This window comes from Schistocerca americana, unplaced genomic scaffold (assembly GCF_021461395.2).
Source record: "Schistocerca americana isolate TAMUIC-IGC-003095 unplaced genomic scaffold, iqSchAmer2.1 HiC_scaffold_739, whole genome shotgun sequence".
Classification (NCBI taxonomy): Eukaryota; Metazoa; Arthropoda; class Insecta; order Orthoptera; family Acrididae; genus Schistocerca; species Schistocerca americana.
The window spans coordinates 1-12,517 of NW_025726499.1; the positions used below are offsets into that span (position 1 = coordinate 1).

The window sequence follows — 12,517 nt, forward strand, 5'->3', positions numbered from 1 at the left end:
TTTTTTGGAGATTTATGAATTTATTTATTAACATTACATCGTTACAAGCTAACAACTTTACAACATAAAACACGAACAGAATTGTAATTGTATGCACTTCCTTCCGCAATCCGACGTGCCAGCAGAGCGACTGCCGAATTAGCGGGCGCGCCGCCGTGTGTGTGAGACGCGCAACTTCTCGTTGCACCTCCTGTCATCCGCTTGGCGCGTGCAGCCTTCGACACTCGCGGAAGACGCATCTTGTCCCTGGTGTCCAGCGCAGGAGGGCTGGCGCGCGGCCGACCGGCGTAAGGCCTGTGCGGGGTGTGGCAGAGTCTTGTTGGAGGGCGCCACTGCTGGCGATGTGAGCTTCCTCGCCTCGCCTCGCCTCGCCTCGCCTCGCCTCAGACGAGGTGTTTGCGTAATTTGCAGTGCATTCGCACCTTTCCTATCCCTGTCCCTGTCCCCGTCCCGACTTGTCCCGACTTTGCTCGACTGCCGCTCGCTGCCGCTCGGGTCGTGGCCCATATAACAGCGCAAGCACAAGAAACGTCTGCAGGAGATGACGAGACGAGACGAGTCGACTAAGGAATAAATTTATAATTACATATCGAAGTAGGAATTGTACACCGCTACACAACAACAGGCGCTGACGTATTTCAGAACACATCTGCCGATTCGTACTGTTTTGTCGTTTTCAAAGACTTCCTGGCGAACTTGGTTAGCACATTCTCCCTCAAACTGAGATATTTACTGCAATTTCGCACCTTATGGTCATTACAGTAGATTAAAATGCTTAAGCAAGAATCTTTGTCACAACAGAACGGTGGTATGGAAAGAGGGCGGTATAAAAAAAAAAGTAAATGAAAGGGAGCCAACAGCACGTGGTGTTCCCAGGTGGTCACCCATCCAAGTACTAACCACGCCCGATGTTGTTTAACTTCGGTGATCGGACGAGAACCGGTGTATTCAACATGGTATGGCCGTTGGCGCCCATGTAATGTAGGCGCATGGAAGAATTCGCATTCGGTTCTTATCCCAACACACACAAAATCATACTTTTCGGTCGAAAGCAGCCGCATTTTTTTTTATTGACAATTCGTCACGTTAGCGCGAACGCAATCCTGAGATCCAAAACTTATGAGCCGGAAGGACGCGCTTCGTGTATTTTTTTTTTTTGGAGATTTATGAATTTATTTATTAACATTACATCGTTACAAGCTAACAACTTTACAACATAAAACACGAACAGAATTGTAATTGTATGCACTTCCTTCCGCAATCCGACGTGCCAGCAGAGCGACTGCCGAATTAGCGGGCGCGCCGCCGTGTGTGTGAGACGCGCAACTTCTCGTTGCACCTCCTGTCATCCGCTTGGCGCGTGCAGCCTTCGACACTCGCGGAAGACGCATCTTGTCCCTGGTGTCCAGCGCAGGAGGGCTGGCGCGCGGCCGACCGGCGTAAGGCCTGTGCGGGGTGTGGCAGAGTCTTGTTGGAGGGCGCCACTGCTGGCGATGTGAGCTTCCTCGCCTCGCCTCGCCTCGCCTCGCCTCGCCTCAGACGAGGTGTTTGCGTAATTTGCAGTGCATTCGCACCTTTCCTATCCCTGTCCCTGTCCCCGTCCCGACTTGTCCCGACTTTGCTCGACTGCCGCTCGCTGCCGCTCGGGTCGTGGCCCATATAACAGCGCAAGCACAAGAAACGTCTGCAGGAGATGACGAGACGAGACGAGTCGACTAAGGAATAAATTTATAATTACATATCGAAGTAGGAATTGTACACCGCTACACAACAACAGGCGCTGACGTATTTCAGAACACATCTGCCGATTCGTACTGTTTTGTCGTTTTCAAAGACTTCCTGGCGAACTTGGTTAGCACATTCTCCCTCAAACTGAGATATTTACTGCAATTTCGCACCTTATGGTCATTACAGTAGATTAAAATGCTTAAGCAAGAATCTTTGTCACAACAGAACGGTGGTATGGAAAGAGGGCGGTATAAAAAAAAAAGTAAATGAAAGGGAGCCAACAGCACGTGGTGTTCCCAGGTGGTCACCCATCCAAGTACTAACCACGCCCGATGTTGTTTAACTTCGGTGATCGGACGAGAACCGGTGTATTCAACATGGTATGGCCGTTGGCGCCCATGTAATGTAGGCGCATGGAAGAATTCGCATTCGGTTCTTATCCCAACACACACAAAATCATACTTTTCGGTCGAAAGCAGCCGCATTTTTTTTTATTGACAATTCGTCACGTTAGCGCGAACGCAATCCTGAGATCCAAAACTTATGAGCCGGAAGGACGCGCTTCGTGTATTTTTTTTTTTTGGAGATTTATGAATTTATTTATTAACATTACATCGTTACAAGCTAACAACTTTACAACATAAAACACGAACAGAATTGTAATTGTATGCACTTCCTTCCGCAATCCGACGTGCCAGCAGAGCGACTGCCGAATTAGCGGGCGCGCCGCCGTGTGTGTGAGACGCGCAACTTCTCGTTGCACCTCCTGTCATCCGCTTGGCGCGTGCAGCCTTCGACACTCGCGGAAGACGCATCTTGTCCCTGGTGTCCAGCGCAGGAGGGCTGGCGCGCGGCCGACCGGCGTAAGGCCTGTGCGGGGTGTGGCAGAGTCTTGTTGGAGGGCGCCACTGCTGGCGATGTGAGCTTCCTCGCCTCGCCTCGCCTCGCCTCGCCTCGCCTCAGACGAGGTGTTTGCGTAATTTGCAGTGCATTCGCACCTTTCCTATCCCTGTCCCTGTCCCCGTCCCGACTTGTCCCGACTTTGCTCGACTGCCGCTCGCTGCCGCTCGGGTCGTGGCCCATATAACAGCGCAAGCACAAGAAACGTCTGCAGGAGATGACGAGACGAGACGAGTCGACTAAGGAATAAATTTATAATTACATATCGAAGTAGGAATTGTACACCGCTACACAACAACAGGCGCTGACGTATTTCAGAACACATCTGCCGATTCGTACTGTTTTGTCGTTTTCAAAGACTTCCTGGCGAACTTGGTTAGCACATTCTCCCTCAAACTGAGATATTTACTGCAATTTCGCACCTTATGGTCATTACAGTAGATTAAAATGCTTAAGCAAGAATCTTTGTCACAACAGAACGGTGGTATGGAAAGAGGGCGGTATAAAAAAAAAAGTAAATGAAAGGGAGCCAACAGCACGTGGTGTTCCCAGGTGGTCACCCATCCAAGTACTAACCACGCCCGATGTTGTTTAACTTCGGTGATCGGACGAGAACCGGTGTATTCAACATGGTATGGCCGTTGGCGCCCATGTAATGTAGGCGCATGGAAGAATTCGCATTCGGTTCTTATCCCAACACACACAAAATCATACTTTTCGGTCGAAAGCAGCCGCATTTTTTTTTATTGACAATTCGTCACGTTAGCGCGAACGCAATCCTGAGATCCAAAACTTATGAGCCGGAAGGACGCGCTTCGTGTATTTTTTTTTTTTGGAGATTTATGAATTTATTTATTAACATTACATCGTTACAAGCTAACAACTTTACAACATAAAACACGAACAGAATTGTAATTGTATGCACTTCCTTCCGCAATCCGACGTGCCAGCAGAGCGACTGCCGAATTAGCGGGCGCGCCGCCGTGTGTGTGAGACGCGCAACTTCTCGTTGCACCTCCTGTCATCCGCTTGGCGCGTGCAGCCTTCGACACTCGCGGAAGACGCATCTTGTCCCTGGTGTCCAGCGCAGGAGGGCTGGCGCGCGGCCGACCGGCGTAAGGCCTGTGCGGGGTGTGGCAGAGTCTTGTTGGAGGGCGCCACTGCTGGCGATGTGAGCTTCCTCGCCTCGCCTCGCCTCGCCTCGCCTCGCCTCAGACGAGGTGTTTGCGTAATTTGCAGTGCATTCGCACCTTTCCTATCCCTGTCCCTGTCCCCGTCCCGACTTGTCCCGACTTTGCTCGACTGCCGCTCGCTGCCGCTCGGGTCGTGGCCCATATAACAGCGCAAGCACAAGAAACGTCTGCAGGAGATGACGAGACGAGACGAGTCGACTAAGGAATAAATTTATAATTACATATCGAAGTAGGAATTGTACACCGCTACACAACAACAGGCGCTGACGTATTTCAGAACACATCTGCCGATTCGTACTGTTTTGTCGTTTTCAAAGACTTCCTGGCGAACTTGGTTAGCACATTCTCCCTCAAACTGAGATATTTACTGCAATTTCGCACCTTATGGTCATTACAGTAGATTAAAATGCTTAAGCAAGAATCTTTGTCACAACAGAACGGTGGTATGGAAAGAGGGCGGTATAAAAAAAAAAGTAAATGAAAGGGAGCCAACAGCACGTGGTGTTCCCAGGTGGTCACCCATCCAAGTACTAACCACGCCCGATGTTGTTTAACTTCGGTGATCGGACGAGAACCGGTGTATTCAACATGGTATGGCCGTTGGCGCCCATGTAATGTAGGCGCATGGAAGAATTCGCATTCGGTTCTTATCCCAACACACACAAAATCATACTTTTCGGTCGAAAGCAGCCGCATTTTTTTTTATTGACAATTCGTCACGTTAGCGCGAACGCAATCCTGAGATCCAAAACTTATGAGCCGGAAGGACGCGCTTCGTGTATTTTTTTTTTTTGGAGATTTATGAATTTATTTATTAACATTACATCGTTACAAGCTAACAACTTTACAACATAAAACACGAACAGAATTGTAATTGTATGCACTTCCTTCCGCAATCCGACGTGCCAGCAGAGCGACTGCCGAATTAGCGGGCGCGCCGCCGTGTGTGTGAGACGCGCAACTTCTCGTTGCACCTCCTGTCATCCGCTTGGCGCGTGCAGCCTTCGACACTCGCGGAAGACGCATCTTGTCCCTGGTGTCCAGCGCAGGAGGGCTGGCGCGCGGCCGACCGGCGTAAGGCCTGTGCGGGGTGTGGCAGAGTCTTGTTGGAGGGCGCCACTGCTGGCGATGTGAGCTTCCTCGCCTCGCCTCGCCTCGCCTCGCCTCGCCTCAGACGAGGTGTTTGCGTAATTTGCAGTGCATTCGCACCTTTCCTATCCCTGTCCCTGTCCCCGTCCCGACTTGTCCCGACTTTGCTCGACTGCCGCTCGCTGCCGCTCGGGTCGTGGCCCATATAACAGCGCAAGCACAAGAAACGTCTGCAGGAGATGACGAGACGAGACGAGTCGACTAAGGAATAAATTTATAATTACATATCGAAGTAGGAATTGTACACCGCTACACAACAACAGGCGCTGACGTATTTCAGAACACATCTGCCGATTCGTACTGTTTTGTCGTTTTCAAAGACTTCCTGGCGAACTTGGTTAGCACATTCTCCCTCAAACTGAGATATTTACTGCAATTTCGCACCTTATGGTCATTACAGTAGATTAAAATGCTTAAGCAAGAATCTTTGTCACAACAGAACGGTGGTATGGAAAGAGGGCGGTATAAAAAAAAAAGTAAATGAAAGGGAGCCAACAGCACGTGGTGTTCCCAGGTGGTCACCCATCCAAGTACTAACCACGCCCGATGTTGTTTAACTTCGGTGATCGGACGAGAACCGGTGTATTCAACATGGTATGGCCGTTGGCGCCCATGTAATGTAGGCGCATGGAAGAATTCGCATTCGGTTCTTATCCCAACACACACAAAATCATACTTTTCGGTCGAAAGCAGCCGCATTTTTTTTTATTGACAATTCGTCACGTTAGCGCGAACGCAATCCTGAGATCCAAAACTTATGAGCCGGAAGGACGCGCTTCGTGTATTTTTTTTTTTTGGAGATTTATGAATTTATTTATTAACATTACATCGTTACAAGCTAACAACTTTACAACATAAAACACGAACAGAATTGTAATTGTATGCACTTCCTTCCGCAATCCGACGTGCCAGCAGAGCGACTGCCGAATTAGCGGGCGCGCCGCCGTGTGTGTGAGACGCGCAACTTCTCGTTGCACCTCCTGTCATCCGCTTGGCGCGTGCAGCCTTCGACACTCGCGGAAGACGCATCTTGTCCCTGGTGTCCAGCGCAGGAGGGCTGGCGCGCGGCCGACCGGCGTAAGGCCTGTGCGGGGTGTGGCAGAGTCTTGTTGGAGGGCGCCACTGCTGGCGATGTGAGCTTCCTCGCCTCGCCTCGCCTCGCCTCGCCTCGCCTCAGACGAGGTGTTTGCGTAATTTGCAGTGCATTCGCACCTTTCCTATCCCTGTCCCTGTCCCCGTCCCGACTTGTCCCGACTTTGCTCGACTGCCGCTCGCTGCCGCTCGGGTCGTGGCCCATATAACAGCGCAAGCACAAGAAACGTCTGCAGGAGATGACGAGACGAGACGAGTCGACTAAGGAATAAATTTATAATTACATATCGAAGTAGGAATTGTACACCGCTACACAACAACAGGCGCTGACGTATTTCAGAACACATCTGCCGATTCGTACTGTTTTGTCGTTTTCAAAGACTTCCTGGCGAACTTGGTTAGCACATTCTCCCTCAAACTGAGATATTTACTGCAATTTCGCACCTTATGGTCATTACAGTAGATTAAAATGCTTAAGCAAGAATCTTTGTCACAACAGAACGGTGGTATGGAAAGAGGGCGGTATAAAAAAAAAAGTAAATGAAAGGGAGCCAACAGCACGTGGTGTTCCCAGGTGGTCACCCATCCAAGTACTAACCACGCCCGATGTTGTTTAACTTCGGTGATCGGACGAGAACCGGTGTATTCAACATGGTATGGCCGTTGGCGCCCATGTAATGTAGGCGCATGGAAGAATTCGCATTCGGTTCTTATCCCAACACACACAAAATCATACTTTTCGGTCGAAAGCAGCCGCATTTTTTTTTATTGACAATTCGTCACGTTAGCGCGAACGCAATCCTGAGATCCAAAACTTATGAGCCGGAAGGACGCGCTTCGTGTATTTTTTTTTTTTGGAGATTTATGAATTTATTTATTAACATTACATCGTTACAAGCTAACAACTTTACAACATAAAACACGAACAGAATTGTAATTGTATGCACTTCCTTCCGCAATCCGACGTGCCAGCAGAGCGACTGCCGAATTAGCGGGCGCGCCGCCGTGTGTGTGAGACGCGCAACTTCTCGTTGCACCTCCTGTCATCCGCTTGGCGCGTGCAGCCTTCGACACTCGCGGAAGACGCATCTTGTCCCTGGTGTCCAGCGCAGGAGGGCTGGCGCGCGGCCGACCGGCGTAAGGCCTGTGCGGGGTGTGGCAGAGTCTTGTTGGAGGGCGCCACTGCTGGCGATGTGAGCTTCCTCGCCTCGCCTCGCCTCGCCTCGCCTCGCCTCAGACGAGGTGTTTGCGTAATTTGCAGTGCATTCGCACCTTTCCTATCCCTGTCCCTGTCCCCGTCCCGACTTGTCCCGACTTTGCTCGACTGCCGCTCGCTGCCGCTCGGGTCGTGGCCCATATAACAGCGCAAGCACAAGAAACGTCTGCAGGAGATGACGAGACGAGACGAGTCGACTAAGGAATAAATTTATAATTACATATCGAAGTAGGAATTGTACACCGCTACACAACAACAGGCGCTGACGTATTTCAGAACACATCTGCCGATTCGTACTGTTTTGTCGTTTTCAAAGACTTCCTGGCGAACTTGGTTAGCACATTCTCCCTCAAACTGAGATATTTACTGCAATTTCGCACCTTATGGTCATTACAGTAGATTAAAATGCTTAAGCAAGAATCTTTGTCACAACAGAACGGTGGTATGGAAAGAGGGCGGTATAAAAAAAAAAGTAAATGAAAGGGAGCCAACAGCACGTGGTGTTCCCAGGTGGTCACCCATCCAAGTACTAACCACGCCCGATGTTGTTTAACTTCGGTGATCGGACGAGAACCGGTGTATTCAACATGGTATGGCCGTTGGCGCCCATGTAATGTAGGCGCATGGAAGAATTCGCATTCGGTTCTTATCCCAACACACACAAAATCATACTTTTCGGTCGAAAGCAGCCGCATTTTTTTTTATTGACAATTCGTCACGTTAGCGCGAACGCAATCCTGAGATCCAAAACTTATGAGCCGGAAGGACGCGCTTCGTGTATTTTTTTTTTTTGGAGATTTATGAATTTATTTATTAACATTACATCGTTACAAGCTAACAACTTTACAACATAAAACACGAACAGAATTGTAATTGTATGCACTTCCTTCCGCAATCCGACGTGCCAGCAGAGCGACTGCCGAATTAGCGGGCGCGCCGCCGTGTGTGTGAGACGCGCAACTTCTCGTTGCACCTCCTGTCATCCGCTTGGCGCGTGCAGCCTTCGACACTCGCGGAAGACGCATCTTGTCCCTGGTGTCCAGCGCAGGAGGGCTGGCGCGCGGCCGACCGGCGTAAGGCCTGTGCGGGGTGTGGCAGAGTCTTGTTGGAGGGCGCCACTGCTGGCGATGTGAGCTTCCTCGCCTCGCCTCGCCTCGCCTCGCCTCGCCTCAGACGAGGTGTTTGCGTAATTTGCAGTGCATTCGCACCTTTCCTATCCCTGTCCCTGTCCCCGTCCCGACTTGTCCCGACTTTGCTCGACTGCCGCTCGCTGCCGCTCGGGTCGTGGCCCATATAACAGCGCAAGCACAAGAAACGTCTGCAGGAGATGACGAGACGAGACGAGTCGACTAAGGAATAAATTTATAATTACATATCGAAGTAGGAATTGTACACCGCTACACAACAACAGGCGCTGACGTATTTCAGAACACATCTGCCGATTCGTACTGTTTTGTCGTTTTCAAAGACTTCCTGGCGAACTTGGTTAGCACATTCTCCCTCAAACTGAGATATTTACTGCAATTTCGCACCTTATGGTCATTACAGTAGATTAAAATGCTTAAGCAAGAATCTTTGTCACAACAGAACGGTGGTATGGAAAGAGGGCGGTATAAAAAAAAAAGTAAATGAAAGGGAGCCAACAGCACGTGGTGTTCCCAGGTGGTCACCCATCCAAGTACTAACCACGCCCGATGTTGTTTAACTTCGGTGATCGGACGAGAACCGGTGTATTCAACATGGTATGGCCGTTGGCGCCCATGTAATGTAGGCGCATGGAAGAATTCGCATTCGGTTCTTATCCCAACACACACAAAATCATACTTTTCGGTCGAAAGCAGCCGCATTTTTTTTTATTGACAATTCGTCACGTTAGCGCGAACGCAATCCTGAGATCCAAAACTTATGAGCCGGAAGGACGCGCTTCGTGTATTTTTTTTTTTTGGAGATTTATGAATTTATTTATTAACATTACATCGTTACAAGCTAACAACTTTACAACATAAAACACGAACAGAATTGTAATTGTATGCACTTCCTTCCGCAATCCGACGTGCCAGCAGAGCGACTGCCGAATTAGCGGGCGCGCCGCCGTGTGTGTGAGACGCGCAACTTCTCGTTGCACCTCCTGTCATCCGCTTGGCGCGTGCAGCCTTCGACACTCGCGGAAGACGCATCTTGTCCCTGGTGTCCAGCGCAGGAGGGCTGGCGCGCGGCCGACCGGCGTAAGGCCTGTGCGGGGTGTGGCAGAGTCTTGTTGGAGGGCGCCACTGCTGGCGATGTGAGCTTCCTCGCCTCGCCTCGCCTCGCCTCGCCTCGCCTCAGACGAGGTGTTTGCGTAATTTGCAGTGCATTCGCACCTTTCCTATCCCTGTCCCTGTCCCCGTCCCGACTTGTCCCGACTTTGCTCGACTGCCGCTCGCTGCCGCTCGGGTCGTGGCCCATATAACAGCGCAAGCACAAGAAACGTCTGCAGGAGATGACGAGACGAGACGAGTCGACTAAGGAATAAATTTATAATTACATATCGAAGTAGGAATTGTACACCGCTACACAACAACAGGCGCTGACGTATTTCAGAACACATCTGCCGATTCGTACTGTTTTGTCGTTTTCAAAGACTTCCTGGCGAACTTGGTTAGCACATTCTCCCTCAAACTGAGATATTTACTGCAATTTCGCACCTTATGGTCATTACAGTAGATTAAAATGCTTAAGCAAGAATCTTTGTCACAACAGAACGGTGGTATGGAAAGAGGGCGGTATAAAAAAAAAAGTAAATGAAAGGGAGCCAACAGCACGTGGTGTTCCCAGGTGGTCACCCATCCAAGTACTAACCACGCCCGATGTTGTTTAACTTCGGTGATCGGACGAGAACCGGTGTATTCAACATGGTATGGCCGTTGGCGCCCATGTAATGTAGGCGCATGGAAGAATTCGCATTCGGTTCTTATCCCAACACACACAAAATCATACTTTTCGGTCGAAAGCAGCCGCATTTTTTTTTATTGACAATTCGTCACGTTAGCGCGAACGCAATCCTGAGATCCAAAACTTATGAGCCGGAAGGACGCGCTTCGTGTATTTTTTTTTTTTGGAGATTTATGAATTTATTTATTAACATTACATCGTTACAAGCTAACAACTTTACAACATAAAACACGAACAGAATTGTAATTGTATGCACTTCCTTCCGCAATCCGACGTGCCAGCAGAGCGACTGCCGAATTAGCGGGCGCGCCGCCGTGTGTGTGAGACGCGCAACTTCTCGTTGCACCTCCTGTCATCCGCTTGGCGCGTGCAGCCTTCGACACTCGCGGAAGACGCATCTTGTCCCTGGTGTCCAGCGCAGGAGGGCTGGCGCGCGGCCGACCGGCGTAAGGCCTGTGCGGGGTGTGGCAGAGTCTTGTTGGAGGGCGCCACTGCTGGCGATGTGAGCTTCCTCGCCTCGCCTCGCCTCGCCTCGCCTCGCCTCAGACGAGGTGTTTGCGTAATTTGCAGTGCATTCGCACCTTTCCTATCCCTGTCCCTGTCCCCGTCCCGACTTGTCCCGACTTTGCTCGACTGCCGCTCGCTGCCGCTCGGGTCGTGGCCCATATAACAGCGCAAGCACAAGAAACGTCTGCAGGAGATGACGAGACGAGACGAGTCGACTAAGGAATAAATTTATAATTACATATCGAAGTAGGAATTGTACACCGCTACACAACAACAGGCGCTGACGTATTTCAGAACACATCTGCCGATTCGTACTGTTTTGTCGTTTTCAAAGACTTCCTGGCGAACTTGGTTAGCACATTCTCCCTCAAACTGAGATATTTACTGCAATTTCGCACCTTATGGTCATTACAGTAGATTAAAATGCTTAAGCAAGAATCTTTGTCACAACAGAACGGTGGTATGGAAAGAGGGCGGTATAAAAAAAAAAGTAAATGAAAGGGAGCCAACAGCACGTGGTGTTCCCAGGTGGTCACCCATCCAAGTACTAACCACGCCCGATGTTGTTTAACTTCGGTGATCGGACGAGAACCGGTGTATTCAACATGGTATGGCCGTTGGCGCCCATGTAATGTAGGCGCATGGAAGAATTCGCATTCGGTTCTTATCCCAACACACACAAAATCATACTTTTCGGTCGAAAGCAGCCGCATTTTTTTTTATTGACAATTCGTCACGTTAGCGCGAACGCAATCCTGAGATCCAAAACTTATGAGCCGGAAGGACGCGCTTCGTGTATTTTTTTTTTTTGGAGATTTATGAATTTATTTATTAACATTACATCGTTACAAGCTAACAACTTTACAACATAAAACACGAACAGAATTGTAATTGTATGCACTTCCTTCCGCAATCCGACGTGCCAGCAGAGCGACTGCCGAATTAGCGGGCGCGCCGCCGTGTGTGTGAGACGCGCAACTTCTCGTTGCACCTCCTGTCATCCGCTTGGCGCGTGCAGCCTTCGACACTCGCGGAAGACGCATCTTGTCCCTGGTGTCCAGCGCAGGAGGGCTGGCGCGCGGCCGACCGGCGTAAGGCCTGTGCGGGGTGTGGCAGAGTCTTGTTGGAGGGCGCCACTGCTGGCGATGTGAGCTTCCTCGCCTCGCCTCGCCTCGCCTCGCCTCGCCTCAGACGAGGTGTTTGCGTAATTTGCAGTGCATTCGCACCTTTCCTATCCCTGTCCCTGTCCCCGTCCCGACTTGTCCCGACTTTGCTCGACTGCCGCTCGCTGCCGCTCGGGTCGTGGCCCATATAACAGCGCAAGCACAAGAAACGTCTGCAGGAGATGACGAGACGAGACGAGTCGACTAAGGAATAAATTTATAATTACATATCGAAGTAGGAATTGTACACCGCTACACAACAACAGGCGCTGACGTATTTCAGAACACATCTGCCGATTCGTACTGTTTTGTCGTTTTCAAAGACTTCCTGGCGAACTTGGTTAGCACATTCTCCCTCAAACTGAGATATTTACTGCAATTTCGCACCTTATGGTCATTACAGTAGATTAAAATGCTTAAGCAAGAATCTTTGTCACAACAGAACGGTGGTATGGAAAGAGGGCGGTATAAAAAAAAAAGTAAATGAAAGGGAGCCAACAGCACGTGGTGTTCCCAGGTGGTCACCCATCCAAGTACTAACCACGCCCGATGTTGTTTAACTTCGGTGATCGGACGAGAACCGGTGTATTCAACATGGTATGGCCGTTGGCGCCCATGTAATGTAGGCGCATGGAAGA

At 50.1% G+C, this 12,517-nt stretch overlaps 11 non-coding genes across 11 annotated transcripts; all 11 read right to left on the bottom strand.

Annotated features, from left to right (window-relative positions):
• Positions 1-851: 851 nt before the first annotated feature.
• Positions 852-970, bottom strand: LOC124590054. The gene has a single exon (XR_006976290.1). It is a non-coding gene; the product is annotated as a 5S ribosomal RNA (ribosomal RNA).
• A 1,033-nt stretch (positions 971-2,003) lies between these two features.
• Positions 2,004-2,122, bottom strand: LOC124590067. The gene has a single exon (XR_006976303.1). It is a non-coding gene; the product is annotated as a 5S ribosomal RNA (ribosomal RNA).
• A 1,033-nt stretch (positions 2,123-3,155) lies between these two features.
• Positions 3,156-3,274, bottom strand: LOC124590078. The gene has a single exon (XR_006976314.1). It is a non-coding gene; the product is annotated as a 5S ribosomal RNA (ribosomal RNA).
• A 1,033-nt stretch (positions 3,275-4,307) lies between these two features.
• On the bottom strand, positions 4,308-4,426 carry LOC124590090. The gene has a single exon (XR_006976325.1). It is a non-coding gene; the product is annotated as a 5S ribosomal RNA (ribosomal RNA).
• Positions 4,427-5,459: 1,033 nt separating this feature from the next.
• On the bottom strand, positions 5,460-5,578 carry LOC124590102. The gene has a single exon (XR_006976336.1). It is a non-coding gene; the product is annotated as a 5S ribosomal RNA (ribosomal RNA).
• A 1,033-nt stretch (positions 5,579-6,611) lies between these two features.
• LOC124590057 lies at positions 6,612-6,730 on the bottom strand. Its single transcript, XR_006976293.1, has one exon. It is a non-coding gene; the product is annotated as a 5S ribosomal RNA (ribosomal RNA).
• A 1,033-nt stretch (positions 6,731-7,763) lies between these two features.
• On the bottom strand, positions 7,764-7,882 carry LOC124590058. Its single transcript, XR_006976294.1, has one exon. It is a non-coding gene; the product is annotated as a 5S ribosomal RNA (ribosomal RNA).
• A 1,033-nt stretch (positions 7,883-8,915) lies between these two features.
• LOC124590059 lies at positions 8,916-9,034 on the bottom strand. The gene has a single exon (XR_006976295.1). It is a non-coding gene; the product is annotated as a 5S ribosomal RNA (ribosomal RNA).
• Positions 9,035-10,067: 1,033 nt separating this feature from the next.
• On the bottom strand, positions 10,068-10,186 carry LOC124590060. Its single transcript, XR_006976296.1, has one exon. It is a non-coding gene; the product is annotated as a 5S ribosomal RNA (ribosomal RNA).
• Positions 10,187-11,219: 1,033 nt separating this feature from the next.
• LOC124590061 lies at positions 11,220-11,338 on the bottom strand. The gene has a single exon (XR_006976297.1). It is a non-coding gene; the product is annotated as a 5S ribosomal RNA (ribosomal RNA).
• A 1,033-nt stretch (positions 11,339-12,371) lies between these two features.
• LOC124590062 lies at positions 12,372-12,490 on the bottom strand. The gene has a single exon (XR_006976298.1). It is a non-coding gene; the product is annotated as a 5S ribosomal RNA (ribosomal RNA).
• Between the last annotated feature and the right edge of the window lie 27 nt (positions 12,491-12,517).